The 12,857-nt window shown below is 48.9% G+C and overlaps 1 protein-coding gene across 4 annotated transcripts in view; it reads right to left on the bottom strand.

Annotated features, from left to right (window-relative positions):
* Positions 1-12,857, bottom strand: part of DENND2B (DENN domain containing 2B) — a 171,073-nt gene that overhangs the window by 121,059 nt on the left and 37,157 nt on the right. For 2 of the 4 annotated variants that reach the window (XM_070383892.1, XM_070383891.1), the window contains one exon: positions 5,694-5,782. The exons of 1 other annotated variant lie outside the window; for it this stretch is intronic. The gene's annotated coding sequence lies outside the window, so the exon portion shown is untranslated. Of the gene's footprint in view, positions 1-4,917; positions 5,159-5,693; positions 5,783-12,857 lie in introns of those variants that run through there. One more of the 4 variants, XM_005895040.2, reaches the window with a different exon arrangement.

The following is a 12,857-nucleotide window of genomic DNA, read 5'->3' on the forward strand; positions in this document are numbered from 1 at the left end:
CCAGACCCTCTAGACTCACTGACTAAATGAGTGAACAGACCAAGAGAACATGTGGAGACCAGGGATGTCTCCGAGTCCAAGAGCAAATGAACAGGGGTGTCGACCCCAGTGCCAGCCACCCCCACCCACTCCTGCCCTCCCAGTGCCTGTTAGGACCTACACAAAGCTGTCTCCTTGAGCCCCCCGGGGGCAAACCAGCCTTCTGCTAAGCCGTGAGGGCCTTCTAGGTTAGTCCAGGTCCCCCCTCTACCACCTGAGAACTACCTTTTCCCCAGTCCGCTTCACAGGGCCTCTCTCCTGTTTCCTTCCAGTAGTCTTCCTACTGCTTCAGAGCTTGTCTCCATAACCCTATGTCCATCTCATTTTACCCAGGTCAAACAGTCCTTCATTCACTGTGATGTTTCCTATTAGCCAACCGCCAACTCACACACAAATCCCCTTCAGTGACGACAAGTCACACAGAAATATAGTCTGGATCTTTGAGAAACAGGTAGTTTCATGACAAACTCTCAGGGACAAGTCAGCTTTGGTTAAGAAGGCTTCATATCCTGATTGCATATAATTCACCCTTGATATAGACAGTGCAGCTTTCAGATGAGAAGAGTACTGTGATCATTTCCACACCCCCTCAACAACAGTATACCAGTTTACCAGGGTCAAAAAAAATAAGACAATGGATCTTTGGAGAAATCCTTCAATAAGGTAGTCTCGACTCATTTGGCATCCTCCTCTCTGCTCAACACACACCCAGGCCAGTCTTTCTAGGGCCTATGGCTAAAAACAGAGACCTTGGATTTTTTGGGGGCGGAATAGAGTCGCTTTACAATGTTGTGTTAGTTTCTGCTGTACAGTGGAATGAATCAGCTATATGTATGCATATATCCCCTTCCTCTTGGACCTCCATCCCAACCTCGATATTTTCTATCAGACAATATCACTTGGCATGTTTTCCCTAGACAGACTTACCCAGCATTTCACCCCCAACACCTACCAGGACAGGTGCACAGAGCACCTCCGCCCCAGCAGAGCACAGGGTCTCCCTCCCCACCCCTAGAAGAAGCCACTCACTAAAGCATATTTTCCCACAGAGAGAGCGATCTCTGCAGACCATGCCAGATGGTCATTTTTTTCCCCTTCTCTCATGCCCTCCTGGCCCCTTCTCCACTTTCCATGGTTCCTCTAAACCAAAGAACTCACTCATCTGTCAGCAGATGTGCCCTCCCACTACCCGCAGCCCGTTCTCCCCAGTGAAGGTGGAGGCACAGAAGGCAGACAAGCCAAAGCCCTGGGGGCTGCTGCCTGCCCTCTGCCTCCTCCAGGCTCCACACGCCTCCTCCAGGCTCCACACGCTTTCCCTCTGCTTGGCTGTCTCAGCAAACCCTCCTGGGCCCCACACAAAACATCAGGAGCCTCCAGGGCACTGACAGGTAACAGCTAAGAGAAGCAACAGACCACATGCTCTCAGCCTCTCAGTCCCACGAGCCCACAGGGAGGCGCTTTGGAAGGCCCAGGACTCAGACCCTCCACCTCACTCCGGTGACCAGTGGGTCTCCCGGAAATAGTTCATTGAATCCCATGAGGTGGGGAGTGGGGCACACCCCTCCTAGTTCCTGGCCAGCAGAATGGCCATGATATCTGGAGTCAGGGCACCACTCCAAACGGTACCCCCAAGCCCTTCATTCCAGGGACAGGGCAGAGCCAGCAGAACTGAGGATGGCCTTGGTCGGTCTTCCAGGGTATTTCAAAGTTTCAACTTCCCCGAGTTACTGATAATTCTAATTTTGTAGACAGAAGGAGCCCAGGGCCGGAGAGCGCAGGAAGAGTAGTAGAAGAAGTGGGAGAGAGCGAGCGAGAACAGAAATGTTCCTTTTTAATCCTTAAGGAACATGGAGGGGTCCAATTTGTGACTCAGCTCCGGGAAGCTGGACTGAAGGAGCGGGAAACAGCTGCAGACCCGCACTAAGCTGTGGACAGCTTCCCCCAGGCTAGAGAGGCTGCTGTGACAAGACTCACCTGGAAAAAAAGGCTCTGTTGTTTTTGTTTGTTTGTTGTTATTTTTTTAATCTGTTCAGGGGCTTCTTCCTAGGCACCACTCCAGGGCCTGGCTGCCAGGGGTGCCCCTGCCCTACAACAAGAGCTGCGGCTGCAGGTGGGGTACCAGCGCCCCCTCTGTGTTCCTGCCTGGTACCCAGGAGCCTCCCGGTGTCCCCGAGGACAGAGCTGGCACACCCTCGCCCAGAGGCTTCCCGCTCCCCTGCGATTCTGTTCCCTGGCACAGTCCCAGGGCATATCGAGTATCTCTGCCCTTGGAATTCCCACTTCCTCATTTCTTTCTTTCTTTCTGGTTTCCCTCTAAGCTGCAGCCACAGGTTCCTAAGAGAGCTGCCCAGCCCCCAAGGACCTTTCAGAGCAATAACTCTTCCTGCCAGTTAGAACCCTGCCTTTAAAACCCAGGACAGAGGAGGAAGGCCTCTGGGCTCCCTCGAAACAGTTTTCCCAGCACAACCTAACAGGATGAGGAACGGGCCCTAGCAACCAGTAGCTTCCCTTCCAGCTCCTAAAACCTGACTCTGTAAATGCCAGGCAGCTAGCTGTGGGACACTGGAAAAGCCAAGGGGTCTCTTGAAATCCCTCTCCTCTGAACGAAAACACGTGAATCAGGGGACACCAGGAAAGCTTCATCTCTCAAGGATCATTTACGAGGCTCCAAGCCTACAGTGAACATCACTCTTACTAAACTTGCCTGTATGCTTTCTTTAACATCTTGACGTTTTCAAAGGTTTTTCTCATTTTTATTTATAAGTGCAAAAAAGAAGAGGGGCCTTTATAAATGGGATAACCAGAACAGAGAGCAAAGTGACTTTCCAGAACAGAGAGAGACCATTCTTCAAGGGTCAACTCATAACATCTTACATTATATAGATCTTGACTGGTTTAAATTTCTTCTGTGGAAGTTGTTTCATTTGCTCCTCCCAACACTACTGTGGAGGAACTATTATCATTACCTCCATCTCACCAGCCAATAAATCTGAAGGTTGTAGAAGTTGAGAGTCTTGCCAATGGCTACCTGAATGGTGAGTAGCATGACCTAGCCACAATTCAAGTCTCCTAAACCCCAAGCTATTATCATTCTGCTATACCAGAAGAAAGAGCATCTGCTGACCCTCTTCACATGAGCTACTGCTGCTGCTAAGCCACATCAGTCGTGTCCGACTCTTAGCAACCCCATAGACGGCAGCCTACCAGGCTCCTCCGTCCATGGGATTTTCCAGGCAAGAGTACTGGAGTGGGTCGCCAGTGCCCTCTCTCCTTCACATGAGCAAGGGACGTAAAATTGAAGGAGCTGCCCAACTACATCCACACAAATAGAGGAGAACTGAGATCCTGGATTTGTGTTGCCCACAGAAGGGCCCACTGACTCCTCTTCATATCCCCTGATTTGAGTCCCAGCCAACAGCACCAAGCCACATCCCCCCAGTTAATCAAGGTGTCAACCAAGCAGAGGAGCCCTAGAATGGAATAAAAGGAAACACTACTTTATAAGTGGCCCATCCAAGGTCCGGGGCCATTGAGTTCACCCTTGTGGAGCCTCAGGCCACAACACTGATGCACTCATGTACACGTTCAGGGAGCCCAATTCGAGACACGGCCAGTGCTTTCATTGGCAAGCTGACCCGAAGTTAATCAGAAGGCCCCCTCATTGTGTGCCAGAGTACAAAAGACATTCTGTTCAGAAAGTTCAAGAAGAAAAACCAAAGAGCTAGGACCGCAGCTGTTCCCTCATCCCACAGGGAAACCAAAAGCAGCCACCGAGCCTCCTGAGGCCCAGGAGTAAGTTTAAGACATAACATGGCTGAAGCGGAAGCACGTCTCCTGAGGGGTCTCCACTGCAGGGAGTTTCCACCGCATGAAACCTCCTGCTGAGATCACTGACAACCTTAGCGATCTCAACACCTATACAAGTGCCTTTCTGGAATGATCTCCTCTCCAAGGCCATACTGAGTTCACCACACACCGGTCCTCTAGGTCAGGATAAGTTTTACCGAAACACAGGACTACAGTGTAGGAGTACATGGCATAGACACCGCATGCCCTGAGACTTGATTCAAACGTTAACCAGGGAATCCATTCAGCAAACCACAGTACTTCAGGTCTCCTCAGGTAAGCCAGCTCTTAGCAGCAATCTACTCAGAGATACCGGGATAAGGAACCTTGACAGGTCCCACCCTTCTCCAGACGCCCCCTGCCTCCACCCCATACATTTGTTTAGGAAAACCTGCGATGGATTTTATTAATAATAAAGGAGGACAGCTTGCTTCTTACCAGGCTACCTGGGGGACAGAGAGAGAAGAGAGACTGACCCTGGTTCAGACATCCGTAGGACAGCCCCTCTCTCCTAATAACTACCCCAGAGAGACTTGGAGCTCACTGCAGCTCCCAGCTGAGTTAATTAGCTTTTATTTTTTTCATTAGGTCAGACATAGCAGCACCAAAAGACAACAGTGTTCCCTAGAACAAACCCAGCCACTCAAAAGACACTGGAGTTTCCATGTAAGAACTACAAACACATTGCAGGAGTGATGATAATTCTTTTTTTTTCCCCTACATGAAAGACTCTTCCCGTAAAATTTCCTGAGCCTTTGTGCTAAATAAAAGTAAGATGATGATTCCTGTAGTGAAGTCTGAACACCTCAGGTTCAGCAAGAGTGAGATCAGCTAGATTTGCAAAGTCAAGAAAACCGGCTGCTTCCCTCCTCCGTAAGCTAATAGAATCCAACTGTTGGAGCATGACATCATTCCTGAGCCCCAAACCCTGAGCAGAGCAGAGCATACAGACACTCGCCGGCCTCCCAGAAAACAGCCCGAGACTACGGCCAGGAAAGGAGGAAAAACAATCCCAGCTGGGAGCTGACTTACCTGAAAGTCCCGGTGCTTTCCTGCCCACTCCATTCTCGGCAGAGTCTGGCTCACACCACAGTCTATTAGGGAGCCCAGGGCCCCCAAATCCACTCGCTCCGGCTCCGATACCTGCTGCGAGCTTCCCACAGCTCCTTCCTCTGACCTTTCGTGGCGCTCCTTCCAGCCAAATAAGCGGAGCACTGCTGGCCGGCCAGGCCAGTCGTCATGGAGACCCTGTTCTCGCCGGCGCTTGCTCCGATCTCCCTCCCTCCCTCCCTCTCTGCCTCCCTCCCTCCCTCCCTCTCTCCCTCCCTCCCTCTCCTCCCCCCACCCCCCCCACCCCAACCCCGCGGTCTCCCCCTCTCTCCCTCAGTTCTGGGAGGCTTTCACGGAACAGCACTGTCTTTTGATCAGCTCGGGCTCCGCACGCATTCCACTCCTCCTACCTCCCTTCCAGCCAGACAAGGGCTCTGGGCTGCTCCTGGGAACTGGCTTCAGCAGCTCAGAAGGGAGAAGGGAGAAGACAGTGAGTGGACTTGTTTTGTTCCCCTCCAGTGTCTCATTTTTTATAACTTGGAAGAGTCCAGGCTGGGGAGGGGGGTGAGGAGGGGAGGGAGTCAGCTTGAACGCTTGGAGGGGAAGCCAGCCCTTCCTCTGGGTCCTGGAGCGAGGGTAGGGAGGACCCAGATGCCCTGCCTTGACTTGTTTGTGCACTTGGGGTTTTCCGGGCAGCGGGCTGAGGCGGAAATGCACTCACGTCTCAGGAGCTCGCCTGGACCGGCCTCTCTGCTTACCTTGCTGCCTGCCCAGGTTGGGGCGACGACTTCAACCAGTGCAGGGACACATGCTGCTAGCGCCAGTGCCAAAGCAGCCTCTCATCTCCCTGCGATGGAGAGGAAAGGCTCAGTCAGCACCAGGAAGCATCCTGGGCAATCCAGAGTCACAGCCCGAGCAGCAGATGCGACACAGATACAGAAAGCCCGGGCTTTCTGCAAGCTGCTGTCGAAGTCAGAAATGGTATCGGTCCTGACCAAGAGCTAGCACAGTGCCTGGAACCACAAGTCCTCAAAGTTTAATTCCCTGGTACATATTTCTATTGTGTAATATTCTTTTACAGGATCTATCTTGTTTGATCCTCAAAACCTTTTGAAACATATTGTCATATTGTGTTAGTCACTCAGTCGTGTCCAACTCTTTTGAGATCCTATGGACTGTAGCCCACCAGGCTCCTCTGTCCACAGAATTCTCCAGGCAAGAATACCAGAGTGGGTTCCATTCCATTCTCCAGGCATCTTCCCTATCCAAGGATTGAAGCCAGGTCTCCCGCATTGTGGGCAGATTCTTTATCATCTGAACCACCATTATTATCACCATTTTATAGATGGGAAAACTGAGGCTAGAGGGGATCAAATGTTTAGACCACAGTAACAAAGTTAGTTTGGCAGTCGAAGTACTAACAGTAGAGATCAATCTGCTGCCCCCTAGCCTGGTACTTTCCTCTAAAGTACACTGCCATCTGATCTTACAAACAACTTTTTTGACAGCCAGTCATGAGATACAAGGCTGGATTCCCTGGGGAAGATAAAGACTCCTTCTGAGTCATGATAAGATAGGCTCAATTATCATCCTTTCAGCCTTGAAGACTCTGAGATAACCTCTATGAGATGTGAAACATACTGGTGCACAGATTACAATTTTCAAAAAAAACTCTCACAAATCTTGGCTCATCTCTCAAACCCAATAGACCTGGAGTTAGGATTCCTGTAATCATACTAATTTAACAGATTTTTTTTTTAATCTAAAAGAGAGGTTAAATAACTTGCCCCAGGTCACAGAACCAGAAGATATCTGATCTAGAAATAATACCCAAGCCTTTCAGCTCTCTTTGTGTACTAAGTAGAGCAGTTCCAAGGGCACCAGACAAAGCCAGGGTCAGAAGACCAGGCAGTGCTGGGCTCCGTGACAGCCATATGCCCTTGGGAAGTCACCAAGCCTTCCAGCTTTTACCCATAAAACCCCTCCCCTGAGCAAGTGACAGGTCTGGGATAAGCATGAAAAGATGTGTGTGAAGGCATCCTCCTTAAATCAGGCACTGAGCTAAGAATGTCATTCATCTCAGCTGCTCTTCATCACAGACAAAAACCTGGGGCAGTAGGTATGCCCCCCAGAAAAGGACACAGAGCCTCAAGTAAGAAAGTTTTCAATATGTGTTAGCTGCTCAGTCATGTCCGACTCTTTGTGACCCCATGGGCTGTAACTTGCCAGTCTCCTCTGTCCATGGAATTCTCCAGGCAAGAATACTAGAGTGGGTTGCCATTTCCTTCTCCAGGGGATCTTCCCAACCCAGAGATCGAACCTGGGTTTCCTGTATTGCAGGAAATTCTTCACCATCTAAACCATCAAGGAAGCCCTGTATTTTTCAATGTTGTTTCCTCAAGCAGTGCTAGAGAGATCCTGATGGAATCTTTAATGCAGAGACCCCATGCAGAATCTTTGTGTTTTTGACTAACCTTCAGTATTATAGCAAATTTCTTAAAACAAGATTTTAATTCACTCTAGTTTAAAAGGTATATATATGCAGGAGATAAGGTAGGAGGAGCATCACAAAATCCAGCAGGAAATAACAGGGTGGCACCAACCCTAAGGGGGGGACACTGCTGCTTCAGTGGAGCAACCGGAGTGTCAAAGAGGGCACACTCAACCAGCCACTAAAAATACCCAATCCAACACCCCGACCCAAGTACCAACTCAGGAATTCCTCAAAGGAATTCCTAGTGTCCCTAGTGTTCCCCGTCCGTGGAGGACAGGATGAAAGAGCAAGGGCAACACCATCAAATCACTCACCTTCTCTCTTGTCCCGTTCCCAACAGGCAGTTTTCTGTTCTTCTCCTGATCCCTAAAATGCACATTCCACCTGCCCAGTCTCCATACTGAGAAACAAGAGGCAATACCCATTCATTTCTACAATAAGACACTAATCACAGTTATAATACCAACTCATGTTTATTGAGTGGGCTTCCTTGGTGGCTCAGCAGTAAAGAATCCACCTGCAATGCAGCAGACTTGGGTTTGATCTCTGGGTCAGGAAGATCCCGTGGAGAAGGAAATGGCAACCCACTCCAGTATTCTTGCCTGGGAAATCCTATGGACAGAGGAGGCGGGCTACAGTCCATGAGGTGGCAAAGAGTCAGACGCAACTTAGCGACTAAACAACAAATACCATATACCAGGCATTCTTCTAAGGAGCATGAAGGGTCAGGGGAGGTGGATTACTAAAGCTGATACAATTCAGTCTCTCTCTAATGCAAACTTCAAAAAGCCCTCCAGACCAGACCTGACACAGAATGCAGGCCATGCGCCCCCTAGTGGCACACTGGGGTTATACTGCTTCCTTAGAGCCTTGCCCTGAGTCGGGGGAGGGGCCCAGATAGGGACACAGTAAGTGCCCTACTACTGGGAGAACTGGAATCTCTGCTGGGTGCTGCTATTGTGTGTAAGTTCCTTGAACTGGGCAGAGCAAGAGGTCAGCTGAATCCTGCTGCCTCTGCAAGGCTGGATTCAGATCAATCCTACCTGACCTTTCCCGAAAGACAGGAACCTGTAACCTGTGTGGTCTGCTGGGAGTCCCCGTGCAGGCTTGTACTGACAAGGAGATACCTTTGTGCATCCCTACCTCTTTCTGGCCCGCAGCCAATCCACTTACCGACTCCAGACAATGCTACTTCCTAGATATATCTTTCATCTGTTCATTTTTCTGCACCTCATCGCCACCCTAATCTCTCCCCTTAACTGTGACGAAAACCTCCTGACCACCCCAGCTTTCACTCTTGCCCTCACAGCTCCATTCTCCACGGAGGTGTCTGAATCACCCTTTTACACTAGATCATGTCATTTCCTGCTTAACACACTTCAATGGCTCCCCAACATTCAGGGTAAAATCTAAAATCTTCCCATGTCCCTATAAGGCCCTGTATGACTCTTCTCCAGCCTCCTCTCCTGCCCTCCCCCTCTGGGTGCCAGCTCCGTGGGCCTCTTTTTAGTTCCCCAAAGTGTCAGAGTTTCTCCAGGCTGTTCCCCTTTGCCTTGGATGCCCCCCACGCCATAGTCTTTGCCTGGCTGAATCTTACTTGGCTCAACTTGCCTCTCACTTCCTAAGAGAAGTCTGCGACCCTCCAGTCTGAATGAGGACTTACCCTCCATGGCACTCACCATAATCTGTAATTGCTCCCTTGTGCCATCATGTGCTTCCCCCCAGGTTCCTTAGGAGCAGGAACCTTGACTGTTTTGCTAGCCACCTATTCTCTGCATTTAGTATAGGGCCCAGCTTACAGCTGGCACGCAGTAAAAATCTGCTGAATGAATGCATAAAACCCCATTCCTTCCTGTCCAACAGGAAGAAGAAACTTAGAATGGCTATTTCATGTCACTCATTGCATCTTTTCATAGACTTACAAACTATAATTACATCTCTTTTCCTCATGTGCCTTGCTTGTGGGCTCAACCAAAAATTCCTGTAAAGTCTCCCTGCGGTTTGTTTCCCAGAACTTCTCTCGTAAGGTCAGTCTTCTGGGGACGCACTCCAGGGTTTTACAGTCTTTCCCATTCCCAGAGAGCCCACTCACAGGCACTCCACCACCGCAGTCACTGCCAGACCGTGCAGGATTCGGGAACGGCCCAGCGCCCACAGAGGAGAAGGTTCTCTCGGGTCAGCTCCATTCAAGCACAAAAATGCTTTCTCTCACCTCCACTGTGCAGCTCACTATGCTTACTGAAAATACACATTTGCTTTAAAAAGCCATCCTATGTTTTATATCATTTGGAGATGGGTATAAATACTGTTTTGAAAAAAAAAAATGTTTTTCCATTACTAAAAAGAAACTGAAAACTACTCTCTGGGGGAAAAATAATTAAGACCTAACTAACGGCAACAGCGGTGTGACTAAGTCCAAACCCCTCCCATGACAGACGTCACCACCAAAACTTGAAATCCCTTTGGCTTCATCTACCATACTCCCCCACCACTACCACTCCAATACAGGCATAAGCACAGCACACTGCCTGCTGCTCTGAAAACTGTATTCTTTTTCTCTTCCTCCCCCGACTGCTCACACTGTTACCTTTTTTCTGAGTGCCTCTCATTGCCCAACTACCTTCAAGGCCCAACTCAGTTACTACCTCCTCTGTGAAACAGTTCTTGATCTCCTGGCAGGATCTGTTTGTCTACTCTGGAAGCCCACCGCAGTCTGAAGATGCCTTTATCATGGTATTTATATAATTTTATCACTGTTACTTGCACTCCTGTCTCCCCCACAGTCGTGAGCCCCTTGAAATCTACCCACTTTCATATTTCATTCAGAGTAGGCAATGAATTAAAGTGTCAAATAAATAATTTAAAAAGACTCCTGGGGAAACAAAAAGAAGAAACAGCTGTCCCCTCGATAAGATGAAAGAATTTGAGAGAAGAATTCGAGAGGAGAAAAAAAAAAGTATATATATATATATGTATATGAGCATTAGATTCTAGATTTGGTCACTGTAAGAGATGATATTCTATTCTTGTCCCTTTATAAACTGAAACGCCAAATGTGAAAACACAGGAGCAGAATAAATCTTTTAAAGTCAGTCTTTACTTTGGGAGCATTGGAATTTAAGAAAAGAAAGCTGCTGTTATCTCAATATTGGTCTTCCTTGGTGGCTCAACAGTAAAGAATCTTGCCTGCCAATGCAGGAGACATGGGTTCGATCACTGTGTTGGGAAGATCCCCTGGAGAAGGGAATGGCAACCCGCTCCATTATTCTTGTCTAGGAAGTCCCATGGACAGAGAAGCCTGGCGGGCTATAATCCACAGGGTCACAAAAGAGTCAGACATGACTTAGCAACTAAACAACAACAATCTCAACATTACTAGTTGGATCCTAGAATGCCTAAGAGATGCAGTATAACTTCAGATGCCTCTAGGGAGCCTAGCTCCCAATGCCCACCAGACAGCTCCAGCAGCATGTCCACAGAGGACACCCTGTTCTACCCACGTGTCCTACCCATTCTCCGACATTGGGCTCTGGCTGCCATGTGAGTAGGCAGGTTTCCACAAGACTTTACAATTATCCTTTTCTAACTCTGAGTGGCAATGTGATTAAGAAGGGAAAAACTAAAAATCCAGGAGCAGAGAAAGAGTCATCAGGTCCTGGTTACAGGGCGGTGAGACTGTGAGCAAGTCCTTGTGCCCCACAGGACCTCTGCCTTTTCCTGCATATAGTGAGATGGCTGTCGGGCTGTTGGAACTAGCGCTTCTCCAGTGGGCCCTTCTAGTGTCAATGTTCTACTGTTTTGTTCTTTGGCAGTCACCCAGACCTGTTGTTCTATCCTAGTCACCCAGTCCCCTCGCTTCCTGAATGAGTCCAAAGCAGCAGAAAGATTTCTTGTTTCAGGGGCTACAAAGTCTTCATCTAATCCTTTTAGCAGAGTCATCTGCCTGGGATCAGACAGAAGAAGACCACCAACAACAAAAGGCGACCTTTCCTGGAGGGAAAGATGGGATATTCAGGCTTCCTCCCTAAGAAGAGCTGGAGAGAGAAGAAAGACACCAAACATCGGATGGGGAAATTAGGAAAGGGCCTGGGAAATGCTTTGAGGAAAACTGTAGCTCTGCCAGGGACTCACTCCTAGCCACCAGTCTGAGACAAAGCAGCCTTTACAAAGCAGAAGAACTGGCAATATCTAATTTCTCTTGGAAGGCAATCTGCTTACTGCCAATCGAGCAGTCTGTTCACGAGCTCTACCAGGGCTTTGAATTGACAAAACAAATGTCTCCCTCCAGACGGCAACCCCAGCCCTCCTCTGCTTAAGAACCATAGCTGGCAGGATGTTTCGTGTGCAAGCCACTGCTGCACATACTTTGCTTCACAGCCTTCCTGGGGAAACAGAAATATCCATTCTTTGCTCAAGTCCTGATTTTATGTAAAGAAATTCTTCCAGGTCCTTCAGTTCAGTTCAGTTCAGTCGCTCAGTCATGTCTGACTCTTTGCGACCCCATGAATCACAGCACTCCCAGAGTTTACTCAAACTCATGTCCATCGAGTCAGTGATGCCGTCTCATCCTCTGTCGTCCCCTTCTCCTCCTGCCCCCAATCCCTCCCAGCATCGCAGTCTTTTCCAATGAGTCAACTCTTCTCATGAGTTGGCCAAAGTACTGGAGTTTCAGCTTCAACATCAGTCCTTCCAATGAACACCCAGGACTGATCTCCTTTAGGATGGACTGGTTGGATCTCCTTGCAGTCCAAGGGACTCTCAAGAGTCTTCTCCAACACCACAGTTCAAAAGCATCAATTCTTTGGTGCTCAGCTTTCTTCACAGTCCAATTCTCACATCCATATGTGACCCCTGGAAAAACCATAGCCTTGACTAGACGGACCTTTGTTGGCAAAGTAATACTTCTGCTTTTGAATATGTTATCTAGGTTGGTCATAACTTTCCTTCCAAGGAGTAAGCATCTTTTCATTTCATGGCTGCAATCACCATCTGCAGTGATTTTGGAGCCCAAAAATAAAGTCTGACACTCTTTCCACTGTTTCCCCATCTATTTCCCATGAAGTGATGGGACCAGATGCCATGATCTTAGTTTTCTGAATGTTGAGCTTTAAGCCAACTTTTTCACTCTCCTCTTTCACTTTCATCAAGATGCTTTTTAGTTCCTCTTCACTTTCTGCCATAAGGGTCCTTATTCCTGCTCTAATCCCACCAGCCTCTGACCCATTTCCTACCCACACCCCTCTAACCCCAAGGCTCTGAACTAGGAAAGTGTGGGTGCAGTCTATAGTGACCCTAGATTCCACTACCCTGTGGTGAAGTGGCTACCGGACCTCTTCATGCTGGATTGAGCACACTCTCCTTCCACGAGCCAGCTTTCCAGCCCTCATCCATCTCCACTCAGCTCACAATCCTCAACATGAAGCTCAAG

Source organism: Bos mutus, chromosome 15 (genome assembly GCF_027580195.1).
Source record: "Bos mutus isolate GX-2022 chromosome 15, NWIPB_WYAK_1.1, whole genome shotgun sequence".
Lineage (NCBI taxonomy): Eukaryota > Metazoa > Chordata > Mammalia > Artiodactyla > Bovidae > Bos > Bos mutus.